The 13,039-nt window shown below is 36.9% G+C and overlaps 1 protein-coding gene across 1 annotated transcript in view; it reads left to right on the forward strand.

The window, feature by feature from the left end:
* LOC145241655 (uncharacterized) overlaps positions 1–13,039 on the forward strand; it is a 1,060,571-nt gene that overhangs the window by 143,916 nt on the left and 903,616 nt on the right. The gene's annotated exons all lie outside the window — the stretch shown is intronic.

Consider the following 13,039-nt stretch of genomic DNA (forward strand, 5'->3'; position numbering starts at 1 on the left):
ACGACAAAACAAAGACAGGCTTGCAACGTCTCTTCTGTGGGAGAGAGGTCGCAGGGAAGAAAAGAGGGCATCCCCACGAAGCCACGAAGTCTATTTTGTACTCTGTCAAGGCAGGATAGGCTGTTTTTAGAAGTTCCGGCCCAGGTGTGGAAACAGTACTCCATCTTTGGACGTATTTGGTTTTTATACAGATAGAGAATTGCATCAGTAGTGAAATATCTTCTAGAGTGGTAGAAGGATCCCACCATTTTCCCAGCGGCCCAGGCAACAGACTTGATGTACGTGTTACATTTCAGATCAGGAGTAAAGGTCAAACCCAGAAGCTTGTCAAAACATGAAGCCTTCCAAAGATGAGAGCCATCCATTTCAATTGATTCTAGATGAGGAACCGAGCGTTGATGATGTTAAGATAGGATCTTGGTTTAAGATGCATTCAAAGTAACCAGCCACCTCTTCCCCCATTGTACCACGCGCTCAAGATAAGAGAAGATGGAATCAGAGAGAGTTTTGTCATTTGCGGCCTTTGATGTGTTGCCATAGATGTCGTGCTATAAGCATAGATGTCACCGAATGATTTAAGTATGTGTTTAGGGAGATCATTGATGTAGATCAGAAAGAGAGTTGGGACCAGGATGGACCCCTGGGGGACTCCAGCATATATACTGTGGACCTCGGATTGTTGCCCGTTTACCACTACTCTTATGAGCCTATCAGAGAGAAATTATTTAATTATTGAGAAAACATGTCCAGTTAGATGTGGCACTATTTTCCGTGCCATTGTTTCTAACACGCTCTACAGCATGGCCGAGTGGTTATTTGGCCATGAGCGTAGAGATACAAAGAAATCCCTTCCCATAATTACCTTGCTATCTTTCTTTTTTTTCCTCCACGACCACCATGAAGTGAAGACGCATATTCTGTCGCTCCGTAAATGGGGGGGAGCACCCCTCCCTCAATACTAGTTATGTTAGTTAGCTTTGAAAAGCTTTTTGTCCAGTTTGAAATTGTAAAAGTTTTTTGTAATATATTATATCCCTAATGTAAAATTAAATAGTTACGTTTAATATATATTATAATTGTGTCGCGTGTCGTCTTTCTTGTGTCTGCCGTAAATGCCTTCATAAACGCCTTCATTGAAACAACGAAACGGTCCGGAAAATGAAGAAAGAAAATTCCAATAAGAACGCCACCAAGGGTAAAGAGGTCAAGACGTTCCCTGAGAAAAGAAGGAGCCACACAGCACATCCAACATCTCAGGTATGCTTTTCTTCTTATAGACACTAATGACGGCCATCTTCATATCTTCCCGAGACCGATTTAAGACATTTAGTATAACACATCTGTCGGTCACACCTCAGTGACCGGTTGATACCGTAGCTGGAAATCTTGTGAAGTAGGCCCATATGCCATACCTTATCGAAGGCCTTTGATATATCAAGAGCAATTGCCTTAGAGAGGAAGCTTTTGTCAAGAGATTCACTAATCCTATGGGATATAACTGTTAGCACATCAGCTGTAGATCTAGCAGAACAGAAACCATAGTGCATGTCACTGAGGAGGTTCTGCTGAGGTGGTTGACTAACTCTTTATTTAATATGGATTCCAGTAACTTACTCAGGACACACAAGAGACTTATTGGTCTGTACTTAGAGGGAGATGACTTATCACCTGAGTTCTTAAATACGGGGCATACTGACGAGGTTTTCAAAGCGTTGAAAATCACAAGCCTTAAGGCAACGCTTAAACAGTTTTGTAAGTATGGGGGCAAGTTCTGGTCAAAGCTTTTTCATCACTATAATTGGAATGCCGTCTGGGGCAGTTGCTTTACTGGAATCAAGGATCAAGTTTCTTGATTAGTTTGGCGACCTCACGCACAGATATTTGTATGGTGGATAGTGTGTTGTCTGTTGTAGGAGGAAATGCGGGGAGTTGATGATCTTCGTCCCAGAGGGTAGAGTTAGCTGCAAAGTTCTTGTCAAATAGTTTGGCCTTGTTTGATGCAGATGAAATGACCTCAGGTCCATTGTTAATGGTTGGGATAGAATGCACGCTTCTGTTCAGGATCCCTTTTGCTATTTGCTAGAACTAGTGGGAACCAAGCCGCTATCGATTATCTTTGCAAAAGAATTTGCGTTATACCAACATTTGTTTACCATTGATTTCTCGTTGCCGGTTCCCATTGGTCTTCTTTGAAATTCGGGTGACAAAAATTACCCAAGGCCTCAGTTCTTTTTGCACTCAGCCAGCAGAAGTTTGGCTAGTGTTTCCCATCCTAATTCTTTGCATCCTCCTTAACCGTCCTCATTATTTTCTGTGGTACCTGTTTGTTGTGACACTTACACAAAAAACGGGGCATATCTTAAAATTAAACAGTTTTCCGTTTTTATGATTTCATGTGTTGGTCCTTTATGCTTTACATTTTTAGCCGTTTCTCTCTAATGTGTGCCTGCAGCTCATGTGTGTTAATCTTCGCATTCAATAGAAAAAATGTGTATAATTTTCAAAATATTAGTTCAAATTCCACAAAAATGAGGGAGTTAAAACACTTCGTAATGCTCTTCCAGTTTTCAAAATTTCATTTCTCTGCTTTTCATAGCACTTTCAAAAGTAAGAAAAAATATTGACTTGCAACAAAGCGATACACATGTTTTATTTCTGCAGGTTTCATTATTGAAATATGTTGTATTTTCGCGGCTATCTTTCTGATTCCAAGCCCTCCCCTTCTTTTCGTAATTGTTTTTGGTATTATTCCTAGCGTCCCTACTATTAGTGGCGTTATATAGACTTTGTTCATTTTCCAGATCACTTGGATCTTTCTAGCCAGTTCCGTGTATTGCTCCGCTTCCCAATATCCTTGATATTACTCTGTGGTCTGCTGTAACGGCAAAATTCACAATTTGGCAGGATTTTGTGCTTCTTGTTATGTATGATGACATCCGTTTTTTTTTTGCTTGGATAGGTTTATACGTTTGTATATCCATATCTCATAGGATCTTGTAACTTTCATTTTCCAGTAGTGCTGTCGGTTTGTGCTAGTACCATTTGTCCGTGTGTTCCAGATTAAATTGTTTGCATAATTGCCAATTTACTGTCTTCCCCAATTGTTATATTTGGGGGGCTAGTTTGTTGAATCCACTCTGGATTTGGTCTATTGTTCTCTCTCTCCCGCTCTCTCTCTCTCTCTCTCTTCGGAGTTTTTGTATTTGCCGTTTTCTTGTGTCTTGTCGACCATGGCTATATGTGATTGGTTCTTATTGCGTTATCTTGTGCAACTGTTATAAGTTATTTAGTTTAACTGCTCATGTTTGTGTTTTGGAGTCATTACAAAGTTTTTTCGCTAGCTTCTGTCTTTGACATCTTTATGAATTGTTCATGTAGCTGTTTCTCTCCACATGTTTCTTTCTTCGTCTTATTACACGGATCTTTTTCTATTTCGTTTGTTTCTCTCGTGTATCCTGCGGCAGTAATTATTCTTTTAAGGTTCTGCATTATATATTTTTCTAATTCTATTTTTGTTATTCTAACAGGTTTGTATACACACTAACCCTGTTCCCCCGTCTTTTCTATTGATATATTGTCGGTCACTATCATCTTGAGATGGGTAGTGCATCGTTATAGCTTTCCTGATCTTCTGGTCGAGATTATTTAGTTCGTCTTTGGTCCAGATAATAAACGGTTCTGAATATTTTGTTAGTTAAAGAGTCCATGTTATTTTATTTATTTAATAAGGTTGCTATAGTTTTCTTGTCCTTTTGGAATATTTCTCTCCAATTTTGTCTTTCATTTCCGTTGCTTTGATGGTGCCTGATTCCAGCATTCTTTAAGTATTTGTAATAATAACATTCACCTAGTTCCCTCATGTATTTTTGATTGGGCAGTACAATACCTTCTGTTGCTTCCAATTTTTACCTCCTCGTGACCAACAGTTCGCACTTTTCCATACCGAATTCTATTCTAATATCAAGACTAAAGATTTGGGTCGTATTTATCAGCGTTTTTATTTCTGTTCCTGTTTTTGGAAACATTTTAAAATCAGCAATATACATTAACTTGTTTAATGCGTTATCTATATTAGTGAACTGGTATCCGGCTTGGCAGTTTCTTAGTATATTGTTCAGTGGCATTATGGCTATAATGATCAGTAATAATAGTAGAGAATCATCTTGGAAAATTCCTCTTTGTATTTTGATTTCAGTTATCTGCTGTCAGTTCATATCTCCTCGTTCTCACTTGGTTTTCTATCAAATTGATTATCTTACATGGTATTTTGTACATTCTCAAATATTCTATTATCCATGCTTACGGAATTCTGTCATTTGTTTTCTAATATTCTATCCATGCCCTGGCTAAGCTTTGTTTTTACTTTTACCCTTCTTCATGTCTTCCCATTTTCTTCTTTTGGGCATCATTTCTGTTCGTCCGGGAGTCGTCCCCGTTTCTGACGGCTTTAGTTGCTAAGATGGCCCCTTCTCTGTCTTTTGCATCAGTGTGGTTCTACCTTTGGTCATCTATTCTGGTACATGTGCTTCGTTGATGAATCTTATCAGGTAACCTTTCATGTAGTGTTGTGAATTTCTTAAACCAATAGACATGTATTCCGTCATGACCTGGTGCTCTCCAGTTGACAATTTTCTGTAAGACTGTTTTGAGGGTTTCCTTGCTGATTTCATTCTCTGTTCTTGTTTCGATTTGCTTTTGACTCTTTTTTAACTTCTATTATGATCCATTCGCTGTTCTCATATCTGATTCCAGTAGCGTTTCGTTTCTGTCGGGTCCGGTTGTTCAGGTTTGTTTTTTCCTCCATTTATATTTTGGTGGAATTTGCTTTTATTATTTTCGAAGGTCATATTTGCTGCACTGTTCAGATTTGTATCCGTATCGTCCTAACATCGATTGTTTTGATGCTATCTTTTATTCACTCCTTCCTGTTTCTTATTGAGCCTCAATTCGCTGGTTACCTTTCTACTTTTCCATTTTCTTCTAGCTGTTTGCCTTTTATTTATCGCTTTGACTTCCTTATTTATGTTGATCTGGGTCTCTGGCCTCAATAATGATCACGGATTTGTCTGTATTTTTTGTCTACTTAAACTTAATCCGTATTGCGTGGCATTACCATAAAGTAAAACTTTTAGGTGGGTAATTGTATCTGCTGAGATGCATTGGAGAAAAGTGTTCATCGTCTCTGTTACAACTTTTAAGTTCTTCCACTCTTTATTCCTTAAGGAAGGAAACTTTGTTTCTTCTTTATTCATGAGTTGCCTATTTTTTTTACTTATAATAATTATTAGATATTTTAGTATAATGTATACGGGCACGTGTTAAAGGAATTGAAGTACAATGAGTTGTTTGGCCTAACTTCTAAAGTAAATGCAGTGCCGTAATGACTAATCTATATATGCCTTATCAATCGCTAAACAATTATCAAAAGAATATTATAATACGGCTTCACTGCACTGTATCCTAACGAAGATCAATACAAAATATCAGTCAGATAAGTCCTATAGTTTATGATAAAAAAATAGAATAGACAGACAAACAAACATACTAAGAGAAATATAATACAGATTATTGTTTAATCCTTGGTGACGAGCAATCTCATTTTTACTAATAGACGATAAAGCATAATGTCTATTGCATAAAAATGATTGAATCTGCGATGATGTGATGGTTAAAGGAAATACACTTAACTGGATTCATTATTAAAGTTTACAAATTGTAGTAATTTTCATCAAATATTGAAAGCCATTGTTATGTTTTAAATGATCTATATTGCATGCTGCACAGTTTTTTAAACTATAATATGTACAGACATATAAAATTATTGCAACTATTTTGCACGAAAGAGGATTACTTTCTGAAGCGTCGATTTCAATATAAAAGCGCCAAATTCTTGGTAAATTAAATATAACAAGAGATTCATAGCTGAACAATAAAAATATTTTCATGACAGACAAATATACTATTACTCATAATGCTAACATTAATATCGAAATAAAATCTTCGTGGTGCCATCGTATTAATTAGTTCTGGCATGGACTATAAATATACATTGAAATACATATCATCAAGTACAAACTAGACTCATCGTATAATAATAATAATAATAATAATAATAATAATAATAATAATAATTATTATTATTATTATTATTATTATTATTATTATTATTATTATTGTCTCACAAGGAGCTTTCACACAGGTTATCAAAGATCTTTTCTCGAAAACACCCTCTGGATTTTCCAGGAAGTTGAGTGACAACACGTTTCTCCAGATTTCTAGTACTGCGACTCTTTCGATAAACTTTGCAAATGAATTTGTGTTGGTTCATCAGCCGCTTACCATTGATTTATCGCTGGCAGCGGTTATTAGTCTTCACTTGACTTTGAGTGGCAATAAGCCTCCTCTTCGCACCTGTCCAGTGGAGGTCTGGTTATTGCTCCCTCATCGGTCTTTCCATCCTCTTTGACTCTTCTGATTCCATTTCTCCCATTATTTTTCAAAGCCTTTCAGCGTTCTTCCTAGTGCTCCTACTATTATAGGTATTATCCTGTTTTTCTTCGTCCATATCCCCTCCAGCTAGAACAACAGGGTCTACGACTTGAGAGCACTTTTCTTTCTTGTTAATTATTACAGCATCCTATCTTCTTGCTTGGATAGGTTTATCTGTTTGTATGTCCATGTCTCATATGGTTTTTGTGAATCTCGTTCTTAAGTACTGTCGCCAGTTAGTGCTTGTACCATGTGTTTGTACGCCCGAGATGTAGATGTTTGCATAATTCCCAGTATAATGATTTCCACTCTTAGCCATGTCTGTTCTAATACTCCTTTTCGGCTAGTATGCTACACACCCTTACGGTATGGTTTATCGTTTCGTCTCTTTGTCTACAGGGTCTGCATTTGCCGTTTTCGTGTGTTCTGTCGATCTTTGCTTTGGTGTGATTGGTTCTTATCGAATTATCTTGTGCTGCAGTTATTAGGGAATAATTTTCTCGGTTTACGTGTCATTTTCGTATACATGTTCAAGCGGTTTCTGTTATTCTCATCTTTTGTCATTCTTATGAATCTTCTGTGTAGTGATTTCTCTTCCAATGTTTCTTTTTTCGTCTTATCCTTTTCTCTGTTGTGTTGATTTTTCGGTGTTCTGCATTATGTATTTGTATAGTTCATTTATTTGTGAGTCATTCACACAGGTTACTATACAAACCAGACCTCTCCCACTATCATTCATATTCCCGTAGAGTCGGCCAGCATCGTCCTTTATTATTATTATTATTATTATTATTATTATTATTATTATTATTATTATTTACTCACAAGGAGCGTTTATACAGGTTATCAAAGATATCTCCTTGAAGCAAACCTGTGGCATTCCCTGGAAGCTGAGTGAAATCAAGACTCCTCTGATTTCCAGTACTCTCTAATTTTTCCGATAACGTTTCCAAGTAAATTTGCATTATCGCAACAGCCGCTTTCTATTGATTTCTCGCTGGCAGCGGCCATTGGTTTTCACTGGAATTTGAGTGGCAGTAAGCCTCCTTAATTCCCTATACTTTTCGTACTTGTCAAGCAGACGTCTGGTCAGCTCTCCCTCCTTGGTCGTTCAATCCTCCTTGACCCTTCTCGGCATGTTGGCATCACATTTTGGGGGGAGGGGGCAATGATGAGGAAATGGAGGATGGAATAGCGGGCTTTTAGATATGCGGCTTCAAGTTTCTTGTGTTCCATGTAACCCTTCATCTTTGGCCTTTGTATTCAAGGATTTCCCTTAATATTTCAGCTGTTTTCATTATTGTTATTCGCTGTATCGTTCCAACTATTCTTCTGATTTCAATTTCTCCCATTATTTTTTCAAAGTTTTTCGGAATTGTTCATAGTACTCCTACTTTTATTGGTATTATCTTTATATTCGTCCTCATCTATATTCCTTACAGCTTACTGCCTGTCTCTGTGTATTTACTCAGTTTCTCTTTTTCTTGATATTCACCCTGTGGTCAGCTGAAACAGCAACGTCTACGATTTGAAAGGACTTTTCTTTTTTGTTAATTTTAACGGTATCCGGGTTTCTTGCTTAGATGTGTCTGTCTTTTTGTATGTCCATGTCCCATGGGATTTTGTGATTGTCGTTTTCAAATACTGTTGCCGTCTTATGCTTGTACCATTTGTCTGTGTGTTCGAGATACAGTTGTTTGCATAATTCCAAGTGTGATTTTCTTGCATTCCGTTTGGGCCAGTTTGTTGCATTCGCTCAGTCTACGGTTTATCGTTTCGTCTCTTGTCCACAGAGTCTGCATTTGCTGTGTTCTTGTGTTTTGTCGATCTTTGCTTTGGTGTGACTGGTTCTTATCGATTCATCTTGTGCTGCAGTTGGTAAGGATTCAGTTTATATTATTATTATTATTATTATTATTATTATTATTATTATTATCATTATTATTATTAATCTTTATTATTATTAATATTATGATTATTATTATTATTATTATTATTATTACACTAACTAGAAGTGTCCATACGCGCCATGATCTTGCTAACAGATAATAACTGGCGGTTTCTCTGGATTCTGGGTGACAAGTATCCCCAGATTTCCAGTGTCCATTATGTTTTTCAATAACTTTCCCAAATGAATTTGAGTTGTGGCATCACCCTCTTAATATTCATATCTCGCTGGCAGTAACATTTTATCCTCACTAAAGTGTAGATTCCAATGAGCCTACATAATGGGGCATTAATATAATTCTAACTGATCCAGTTAATCCCTGGTTAATGATCTATATCCTCTACCCTTCCATCTTTGTTGATAATTCATGGCGCGTGCCATCAGCTGTAACTTATATTTTCTATTGTTAGGGGGCTCACTATTCATAAGATTTCTTTGGATTTTAGTCTTCTTGGGTTTATGTTACTTTCCTACCACCTTTTTCTTCTACTGTCGTAGTTTCAATGTGCCTGCTTTGTGTTTATAGTTAACGTTGCTTAGTTCGACGTTCATGGTTTTTCTTAAGATTTACTTCGCTTTCTGATCCCACAATGGAAAATATCGGTAGAATTCACTAACTTACAAGGTACAACAAATTCCATTTTGTGTACTTTTTTCTATCATTCTTGCAAACAAACAAGATTTCCATTGCTCTCCCTCTAAGATCTCTTGATGATATTCTCAAGAATGTGGGTCATCATAAAATTACAAGAATCGCAGTACTTTTTCTACTCATCAGATAGCTCTCTGGCTTGTGCGTTTCCTCTTTTGTTCTAAATATAAATTCATTACATATGTTGACGAGAAATTTTGGCGATAGGTTTCAATCTCTCTAACTGAAATAAGGAAGTGACTTACTTTTGCTTACCAGATTAAGTTTACGTATGTAATTCTTTAAGCTACTTGCCTTTTTCATTAGAGTAAATATTCGACACTAGACGGTGCTTTATTCGTAAGATTAAATTTAAACTTCTGGTGAAGAGAATAGCGTCAAACATTTTATTTTACAAAAAAAAAAAAAAGAAAACGTGTTTACAGACATAGTTTCGAATTAGAGAATGAGTTTATTTGGAAGAAAATAGCAAGCAAATCACAAATTGCAAATTGACAACAATAATTTCAAACATAAATTTTAACAGTAGTTTTTGTAGGAAAAAAAGGTAGGGCATGTGCAGAAGAAAAACAAATAGATACATAAATTATCAAATAAATAATAAGTTAAATAGAACCGACGGTTTTTAATTTCTTTAGTTTTTGTTTACCAGAGTTCAGTTAGTATATACGTATGTAATTTTTGGAGCTACTCAGCATTTTTCCTCGAGTCATTCACAATTTGGTGTTATTGGAAATTGTCTATTCCATGTCCTACAAAAGACTTAAATAGAGTGTTGCATAAAGGTCTTCCCCACAAGATCTCAAGTTACAGCATGTCTTCTTAATTATTAAATCATTTCTCTCTGATATGTTTATTAGTGTAGTGGTTGATAGGCAGGAATTAAAAGATCACAGTATTAAGGCTGAAGTATCTCTAAGGTCCATCCTGGGCCTAATTCTCTTCCTAATCCCCATCAATGCTCTTTCTAAATCACATCATAAGATCATTCATAGACAATTATGCTTAAAACACCATCGTTTGTGGTAACATTTTTAAGGCCGCAAATACCAAGTTCTCTCTGATTCTCTCTCCTCAAATTTTAATCACGTAGTGCAATGGGGGAAATTTACATGCTTAATGCAAATGTATCTAAAATCAGATTTCTTTTTAAAATGTCATGTACTTCCGTCTCGCACTAATTGATACGAATATCTCTCGTCGTAGCGAGGTTGCATGTGTCAACAAGCTTCTGGGCCTAACATTTACACATGATCTGAAATGGAACACGCACATAAAATCCGTTGCCAAGGTTCCTTAAAAATTATGCGATAAATAGAGAGCTGGAGTATATATCTCACAGCCAATACAAGTATCTACCTACATAACATACAAGTGGTCCGTGGATAGAGTAATGCTGCCACATCTGGACAGGAACTACAAGCATTACCTTATCTCTCATTGACACTTTTCAAAATAGGTTTTATAGCCTAGTATGTGGTGTTCTTTTTCTCTTCTCTGCAACATCTTTAGCACAAACAAGTTGCAATCCTGTCTTTGTCTTATCATTATTTACATAGCAAGTGCTCCTCCAAACTCTAATCTTTTGCGAAATTTTCACGAAAAGCAGTCGTCTAGCTAAGACCACTATCAATATTTCCGCCTTTTCATCTTAAATATAATCGTAGATTACATGTATAAAACTCCGTTTCAGAACTGAACGCCTGCGGAACTCTCTTCAGTTTTCTTTCCAGCTGACTACAATTTAATCATCATTGATTCCAATATAAACAAATTCTTGATGAGTCGTCCCTTTAACTAATCCAATTTACCACATTTCCACGATTACGACGAAATCGTCCATTGACTTCCGTACGCTCATTAACCTTTATCCTATAGTAGCCTCCAGGCCTTGATATGTGGTAACCCTTTTGTTAAAAAAGTCTTCCTTTCTTTTATTATCCATTTAAGGACGTTTTCTATCGATCTAACCGGTGTAATAGTTACCGTTTTTAAGAAGAATTAGAAAATAAGTGTATTGTTAATTAAAATTCTTTTATTATTCAAGCAATACGTTTTTTAAATTATTTTACTGACAACGATTATGATTACGATATTGATGACGTACAAGTACTATTTATGATGATGATGATGATGATGATGATGATGACGACGACGACGACGACGACGACGACAACGACGACGACGACGAGGAAGACGACGCCGAAGACGACGACGACAACGACAACGACAACGAAGACGACGAAGACGACGAAGACGACGACGACGGCGACAACGACGGCATGTCGCTTTTCTCTATTGGGTGTAGTCTAGGAGAATATCAAATTATTAAATTGCCCCCAGTCGCTTGTATAACCCAGTCAATGACGATAACGACGTTAATGATGGTGACGTCAATGGCGACAAGAATAAGAACGAACTGCATGATGCCGACGATAAAAAATGTGAACATGATAAAATAAATATCTTCATATATAATATTTTGATTGCAGAAATTCCCCTCTGGACCAAATTACCGTACGTTTGTGACAACAAATGCCACATACAAATTTAATAAATCCACCTTGATAGCCACTATTATATTTAGCTTTTGACCACCATTTCTGCCACATTAACTAGTGATAATAAAATGCTACATTACATCCGATAATCAACATCATCACAATCGCCACATCTACAGAGAAAATAGTTCTTATTTTTCTCTCTCACTGCTACCAATTGAAACCTTGTCAAATTCTATATTTTCCTACGATATTGTTCTTGCATCATTAAATGGCCTTTTCATACATGGATACGCATGACATTCTTTTTTCCATTTTTGATTCACAAATAACAAAGTCTCCCCTGAGTTATTTCGTCCATTGTCATTGGCTGGATCTGACCATTAAAATAGTCAGGATTAACGGTATCCGAATAATAAACTTAACATAATTAAATCCTTCTTAGATAAAAGAAAAATCCAGTTTGTCTCGACGGCCATACATCTAAACAATATGATATAAATGCGGAAGTGTCTCAGGGTCTATCCCTGAACCTCTATTGTTCCTAATATTCATGAATGCCCTCCCCGACAAAATTGCCTCTGAGATTTGTATATATTCTGATGACACCAAACAGTATAACAGGCACGTCAGGAAAACAAATGAACATATATCTAAAGAAATGGCAAAAACACTAGAGAATACTTCCAATCTGTAGTGGAATGGGGACAAAAATTGATGGGCACATTCAATGCTGCTAAGACTAAACTGGTTTCCTTCAGTAATTACAAGAAACCTTCTCTTCCACCAATAGCAATGCCCAGTGATTCTTTATCTGAGAGTACATCTTTCAAACTCCTTGGCCTAACGTTCACATGAAACATGAGTTAGAACAATTACATTGAAAGCATTGCCAGAAGGTATGCTCTCTCTACCGTGCTAGAAAACTACTACCATCCGAAAGTATCCTGTCTCTCTATAACGCCACCATTCGCCCATGTATGGAGTATTGCCGTCACATTTGTGCTGATGCATCTGCTACTAGTCTCTCGCTCCTAGACAAGGTTCAAAAGAGAGTCGCCAACCTGATAGGCCCTGAACTGGCATCTAAGCTTCAGTCTCTGTCTCATCGACGAAATATTGCATCCCTTTGCCTGTTCTTCAAGTATTTTAATGGCGAATGCTCTGGCGAACTGCAGACACTTGTGCCCCCACGACTATGATACCCTCGACAAACCGGACAGGCAGCTAAATCCTACCCCCACACAGTAGAGATACCTAGATGGGCAAGATCTTTCTACTTCAGTAGTTTCTTCCCCAGAACCGCGTAAGTGTAACGTGAATCGACATCTTGCTGTCAATATCCCTACATAGTATCCCACTAGTTGTTGCCCCTGATAGTAGCCTCCTACACCAAAGTGGCAATGTTCCTTGTTTGGGGTGAAATTGCAATAAAAAAACGAAAGCTTA

The sequence above is a fragment of the Euprymna scolopes genome, chromosome 20 (assembly GCF_053919585.1).
Source record: "Euprymna scolopes isolate OS-2025 chromosome 20, ASM5391958v1, whole genome shotgun sequence".
In the NCBI taxonomy this organism is placed as follows: domain Eukaryota; kingdom Metazoa; phylum Mollusca; class Cephalopoda; order Sepiida; family Sepiolidae; genus Euprymna; species Euprymna scolopes.